The sequence below is a fragment of the Rhinopithecus bieti genome, unplaced genomic scaffold (assembly GCF_001698545.2).
Source record: "Rhinopithecus bieti isolate Rb0 unplaced genomic scaffold, ASM169854v2 scaffold_6536, whole genome shotgun sequence".
In the NCBI taxonomy this organism is placed as follows: domain Eukaryota; kingdom Metazoa; phylum Chordata; class Mammalia; order Primates; family Cercopithecidae; genus Rhinopithecus; species Rhinopithecus bieti.
In genome coordinates this window covers 683,146-689,279 of record NW_016805524.1, presented here as the reverse complement: position 1 = coordinate 689,279, position 6,134 = coordinate 683,146, and positions in this window count along the sequence as shown.

Below are 6,134 nucleotides of genomic sequence, written 5' to 3'. Positions count from 1 at the left end.
AAAAAAAAAAAAAAAAGCCTTTCTCATTTTTCCTAGCCTCTTTTCTTGATCGTAACTTGAATATTTTTGTTGGTTGATCTCCTGCAAATTTTAGCAGTAAAATACCCATGACACTTCTGAAAAAGAACAAGAGTGACCATTTTATAGTTCCTAAAAGGTACCAGGCTGACACGAATGTACAGAGAAAATATCTGGAGTAAAAAAATGTACAAGATTGGACTGGAAAAGTCTTTTTGCATCAGAAACTAAGGAAATAATAGAAACTTTTGGGGTGGCATCAAAAGGACTCAGGAGATAATTTAACAATGGTCTCATTGGCCAAAGATGGAATAATTTGAACACTAATAATAACAACTTCAATGGATTGAAATATGCTTAAATCCATAAATTCACAGTGATACAAGGGGGAAAAGCTGTAACAGTTATCTTTGGAGGATGCTAGGGAACAAACTTATTCATCTGTAAATTAACAAATAAAAGAAAAAAATGAGCATTTAATGTGCCTTTTCTATATGAACTGTATCTCAGGGTCATCAAATAGTTCATGAGGAGAAGTTTGTTTTTATAAAAATTTTGCACCAAATAAATGAAGACGGAATGATAGAATATCACCACTTGTCAAATGCTAGTTGATTAATGGATCTTAACAATGATCATTGATAGTTGCAACATCACAAAAAGAGAGACAACTCAAAATTGTGTCCCTACTGATAGAAGCACATAGCATCACTTGCAACTATTCTCAAAAACAACAACAACAAAAATCTATTCAAGCTGTGAGTACTTTTTTACACGGGACAGAGGAAAATGTTAAATGACACCGCAGTGATACAATCATCAGAATTCAACAGTGGGAAATTCTAACCACAAGGAACAAAAAAAGAATGGAAACCTATAGTTCCCTTGGTTAGTGGATTTTTTGAAAAACTCATTCACACGTAGCCAATAAACACATTAATATCTTGGCTGGATTAGGAGACAGAAAATGTGGGAGAGCTTAGCTGACTAAACTGCACAAGCTGGGGAACATTTCCTTGTAGTTCCACTGGGCATAAAGTCTCTTAAAATATCCTTCAGAATACAATGGCACATGTAGTGATGTTGGCTTACTATCACTTCATTGCACTGCAAATAAAATTAAGTAATTGGTTTATGATATTTATTATGGCTCCAAAATACCCTCAAACTGAAAATGTCTCACATTTCCCTTACATGTGCTGTTTGGAGTAAGTAGTGGTAGATTTTCATTTCTTGATAAAGTATATGGGACACCTTTCCAAAGTTGCTCTCTACCGAAGCTCATTATTTTTAACTAATGGTGAAAAGAATCAGACCCCTAAATCAGAAAGAAGTGGAATAAAAATACAAGTAAAGACAATATAGTTGCTACTTCATAAAATAAAATATTTTTCATTTTTTAATAATTTGGTTCCCAATGTTTATAGTAAATGCTTCAGTATATGTAAACTGCCATAAGGTGAATACCAAGGAATGAAGAAGTTTTTGCAATATAAGCTTATTGTACTGCTCCCTAGTTTCTGGTTTTGTTTAGAAGCCAGTAGAACCTCTAGACTTTTGGGAGGATTTGGAATTTACTGATTAGTGAGATGCCACTGAGGAATTTTAAAAATGATCTTAGACTTACACTTTCTTTGAAACATCTTTCTGACACCAAACGTCAACTAAAAATTCAAGATTGAGTTGTTTCAACTAAACACATTTAGAACTAGGAAATAGACTTGTGAGATAAAGATGGGGACATGGCTGTCTTATTTATCTGGTCATAGATATAATCCTTTCATTATTTTCCTCTTCTTTGGATAACACTGACAGCAACCTGATACACTCTCTGGAACTGATGCTGATCTGCCGGCTCTACAGGGCACAGAGATGGGCTCTTCATGGGGCTGTGAGTGGGAGAAGGGTGTTTCTCACTGCAGTTGCCTGTATAGGAGTTCTGCTATAGCCCTGCTATTTGCCAACTCCTCTCCAGCTCTTGACTCCAGCAGTAAACCCCACAGACTCTTGGTGTTGGAGCAACTCCCTGGCAGCCAGTCTTCTCAAGTGGCGTTCCAGTCAGATAGTTCCAGCATGGGTCTGAGGGCAGGCTGTTCATATTCCTTTCCTTTGACTTTCGTGTCTTCCTTTCTTCCCCCAACCCCACCCCCATTCTGAAAAGGGAACACCAGCCACTCTGTTGATCTAAATAACTATTAAAAGTGATGTCTGTACAATGGTAAATGAGATGATGTTCTTTTCTTCTTGAAGGTCCATCAGTGTTTGCAGGTGATTCACTTCAACTTTCTTTCATTTTCCTTTGGAGAGGTAGAAGCACTTCCTCTACTCCATATTTTGTTCAAAGATGGGTGGCAAATGGCCAGCACTCTCCTTTAAAGTCAACAATTAGTGATTCTAACAATTGTCTCTTTTTTCCTCTCCTCAGTTTCTAGTCTTCTGTTTATATAGACTGAGGTCTGAAGGCGCTGTGGTTAAGAAGAGGCTGCAAAGTACCAGACCTGGCAGAAACCTCTGGTTCTAATTAATTGAAACCCCCTTTACAATGTGGGTTCTTTGACACCTCTTTGGTCTTATATATGGGTCTTAGATGCTAATTATGGATCAACAAATAAAACCTCACTCAATATACTATTGTGTTTACTTATTTTATGTTGCATACATTATGATTTCTTTTCTCCTTCAGTACTACCTTTGATGAACATTTTAACCTGATTACATTGGCCTAAAAGCATTGGCAGGGAAAGCAGATAATTTTGTCTGTACAGACATGGCTAATCCTGTTAAGCGTGGGTATAGAGCCAGATTTTTATATAGATGAGCTGGTTTATATGTGGGGGGTGGGTCGGGCAGGGGTCATCTTGTTGAAAAGGAGAGGATATTGAATTCTCATTTATAGAATCCTTTAACACTTTGTTGAGATAACATCAATTGTCAAAGAAGGGGAGGCTCTGTGGAAATTATGAGGGTAGGGGGAGGGTTGTAAAGCTCCCTAATACCCTTATGGTTACTACTATAGCCCCAGGCAATGAGAGAAAAGTATCTCTGGGCACCTATATTAGTCCTATATTAGAATAAAAGATATTACATTCTAATGGGTAATTGAGGATAATTTAATAAAGGAACTATTTGTAAGATGTGGGAAGCCAACAGGCACAAAGAAGCGCATGATAGCCAGCAACAGCAGGAAGCCATTAGAGGAAGGATGGGGAAGGTTTTCCAGGACCCAGAGAGAGCCATAGCCAAAGCTATAGAAAAGAAAATGAATCACTGCCAACCTATAGCCTAGCAGAGAGAGAACTGATTCCTTTCTCTTCCTTGCCTCTGACCTCCTGCTGGCACATCTTATTGGATGAACCAGACTTGTAGCCAACTGGAAGCCACAGGGAAGAGAAGCCATGGAGGCAGTCCATAAAAGTCAGTCTCCTTGGGGAGATGTCAGCGGGCCACCAGGGTGGAGAAGGGTAGAGAACGAGTCTGCAGGGACAAGTGGAAAGTAACTGCCATAGACCCACTTCTCACCTAGAAAAAGCCTGTTTGCTAACAGATTATCCTATCACATGTCTCATGCTAGATTGAGTCTCTGACTTTTACACCACCAGCAATCAGGCCAACTTTTCATGATTTTGTGCTTCTAGGCAGAAATTTTCACAATTTGGCACATCCTCAGCTATTCCTCATATATTCATCAATGTTCTGGAAAAGAAAACAGAGAATAGGTCACTCATCATTTGGCTGAGCTAAATCCTGCACTCAGTTGACCCTATTTCATTCATTTTATTCAAGTCTGGACCTCTATTCCTTTTTCCCTTTCTTTGCCCAAGGTAGCCATCATCAATTGATCTTTGCTTCCTTTCCTGATGAGCTAAGATACAGCCTCAGAATCTTTCTTAACCGACTGCTTTAGCATCAAAATAAATTAACTGGAGTTGATGTAGAGGATGAAAGCATGTTTTATTCCTGTTCTATGGGTTTCCTTAAATTAAATGTTTCCTATTTTATTTAACAGATTCCGTCCCATTTACCCTGGAAAACATTGGCTATACCCACTGGATTTTTTGGTTTTGTTTTTACCATATGGAATAACAGCCAAATTATCATTAATTAGAAGACTTTTTTTTTTTAGTTTTCTAAATATCAGGGTCTTATACCTTCACTTTTACTATAAGTTTCTTTTCCTTTGCTTTGCATAGGCCCAGCATTCCATCCTCTGTTTTCCTTTCCTCACTATGGGACTACACTTTCCCTGTTAGACTCTGATTGGAGTTTTGTTTCGCTCGCTTAGAAGAGGCTGTTTCCACACGAGGATCCATAACAACATTGTCTCATGTTTACAGGATTCTTTGGAATGCACAAAATACTTGCATATATATTTATGAACTTCTTTCTGATTGAAGGTAACATTTTGTGATATAATTAAAGGATCTTGGATTTTTGGTTTATAAGACTGTATTACTCTTCAGAGTCTCTTCTTATCTTGCTATAGCTTTTAGTCACCTTCTTGAGAAAAATACCTTTCTACCCACAAAATCTTTCTTTTTTCCTCATATATATTTATTCAGTTACATAGGTAAATTTTGCTTTAGAGTGTTAGTCAAAGAAAGTAAGCCTTTAGAAAAATAAATGTGTAAAACAAACCTCCGATTTAGAAATCGAACTACAAATACTTTCTTCTTTCAAGATGATATTCAACGACTGAACTTACGTAAACAAAAGTTCCTGTATGCATTTTCTAGCAATTTACTCATGATTTCAGAAACTTACAATCACTTTTAATATGCATTTTTTTGAGAAGTGTTCTTTTTGAGGATATTAATGTTCTAATCCCTTCTTTTTTCTTAAAGAGGAAATAACTTGACACATTTCAGCTGGTCCTTAGAGAATGAAATTTACTACAGATGAAATTTACTACATTTCCTGTGGTATATTTTATAGGGGTCTTTAAAAAAAAAAAAAAAAGTCTTTTTTACCTTTTGAAAGCCTGCAGCACCAATGTCTTTCCTCCTGGACATAATTTCTCCAGGTGTTCAGGCTGAGCTTGTAAAGCCTTCTGCCATGATGAGCCTCTCTTTAAACTGGAAGCCTTCCTGAACTTTTTAAAATAATGAGACCTCACCAGGCAAATTTATGATAAAGTTCCTTTTCCTTTCAGCCAAACCCACTGAACCTCCCATCAATTCATAATTGGTCATTGGCCTGTAAGACAATGGTAATAAACAACAGAAAGTGTTTCCTAGGTGTTCTGATCTTTTTATGAGAAAGAGGAAATGACCAAGTGATTTCACTTTACTCTATGAAGTCAAGGGATATCTTACGATGACATTATTAATCTTGAGTCTAGATTCTGGCTTCTCTCTGCTGCCCCTCCACTTTTTTTCCCCAGACCTTTGCTTCCTTTACTCCATGCCTATGAAGCCAATCCCTATGGTATCTTAACTTGGAAACAGAGAAAAATTAGAGGGTTTTTTTGTTTGTTTTTTGTTTTTTGTTTGCATCTATTAGTGTTTCTTCTGTTTTCTGAGGGGTTTCCAGAGCATGGTTAGTGCAGAGTCTGCAGCTTTAACATTCTTACGGCGTCTTGTCTCTTCTATAATTCAGGGCTACTAATGCCCCAGGGAGTGACTTTAAAACAGGAAGTTGCTCAAGCAAATTATTATCTTTAGGAGGACAGATCTATGGCCAAAATGTTGCAAAGGCCAATTGCCTGTTCTTTAGGGAGGCCAGCAGACAGAGGCACACTTCAGGAGCAGAGGAACTAAACATGCAAGGCTTCTGCTTTCTCTCATCTCTCTCTTACGCCTTAGAGAAGCCACCGGCTGAACTAAAAATAAGTCACTTAAACTAAGTTGTTAAAGAGTCGTCGTATTCAATTGGGTTTGCTCATATTTTTCAGTAAAGCCGTAAATGGTTATAAACACACTCTTCATTTTCCCTGTATGTACCTACCTTGCTCATGGTTCAGTGGCGAGCTTCACAAAGTCTTTTCATTCAAGTTTGACTTCTTTTTCCGCTTCATTTGCTGCTGAGAGCTCCAACTCATATGTGCTCCTGCAGTTGGCTCCTGCTTTTCAGGGCTGTCTGGGAGGCAGCCAGAGAGCTCAGGTGAGGAGTTAAAACAT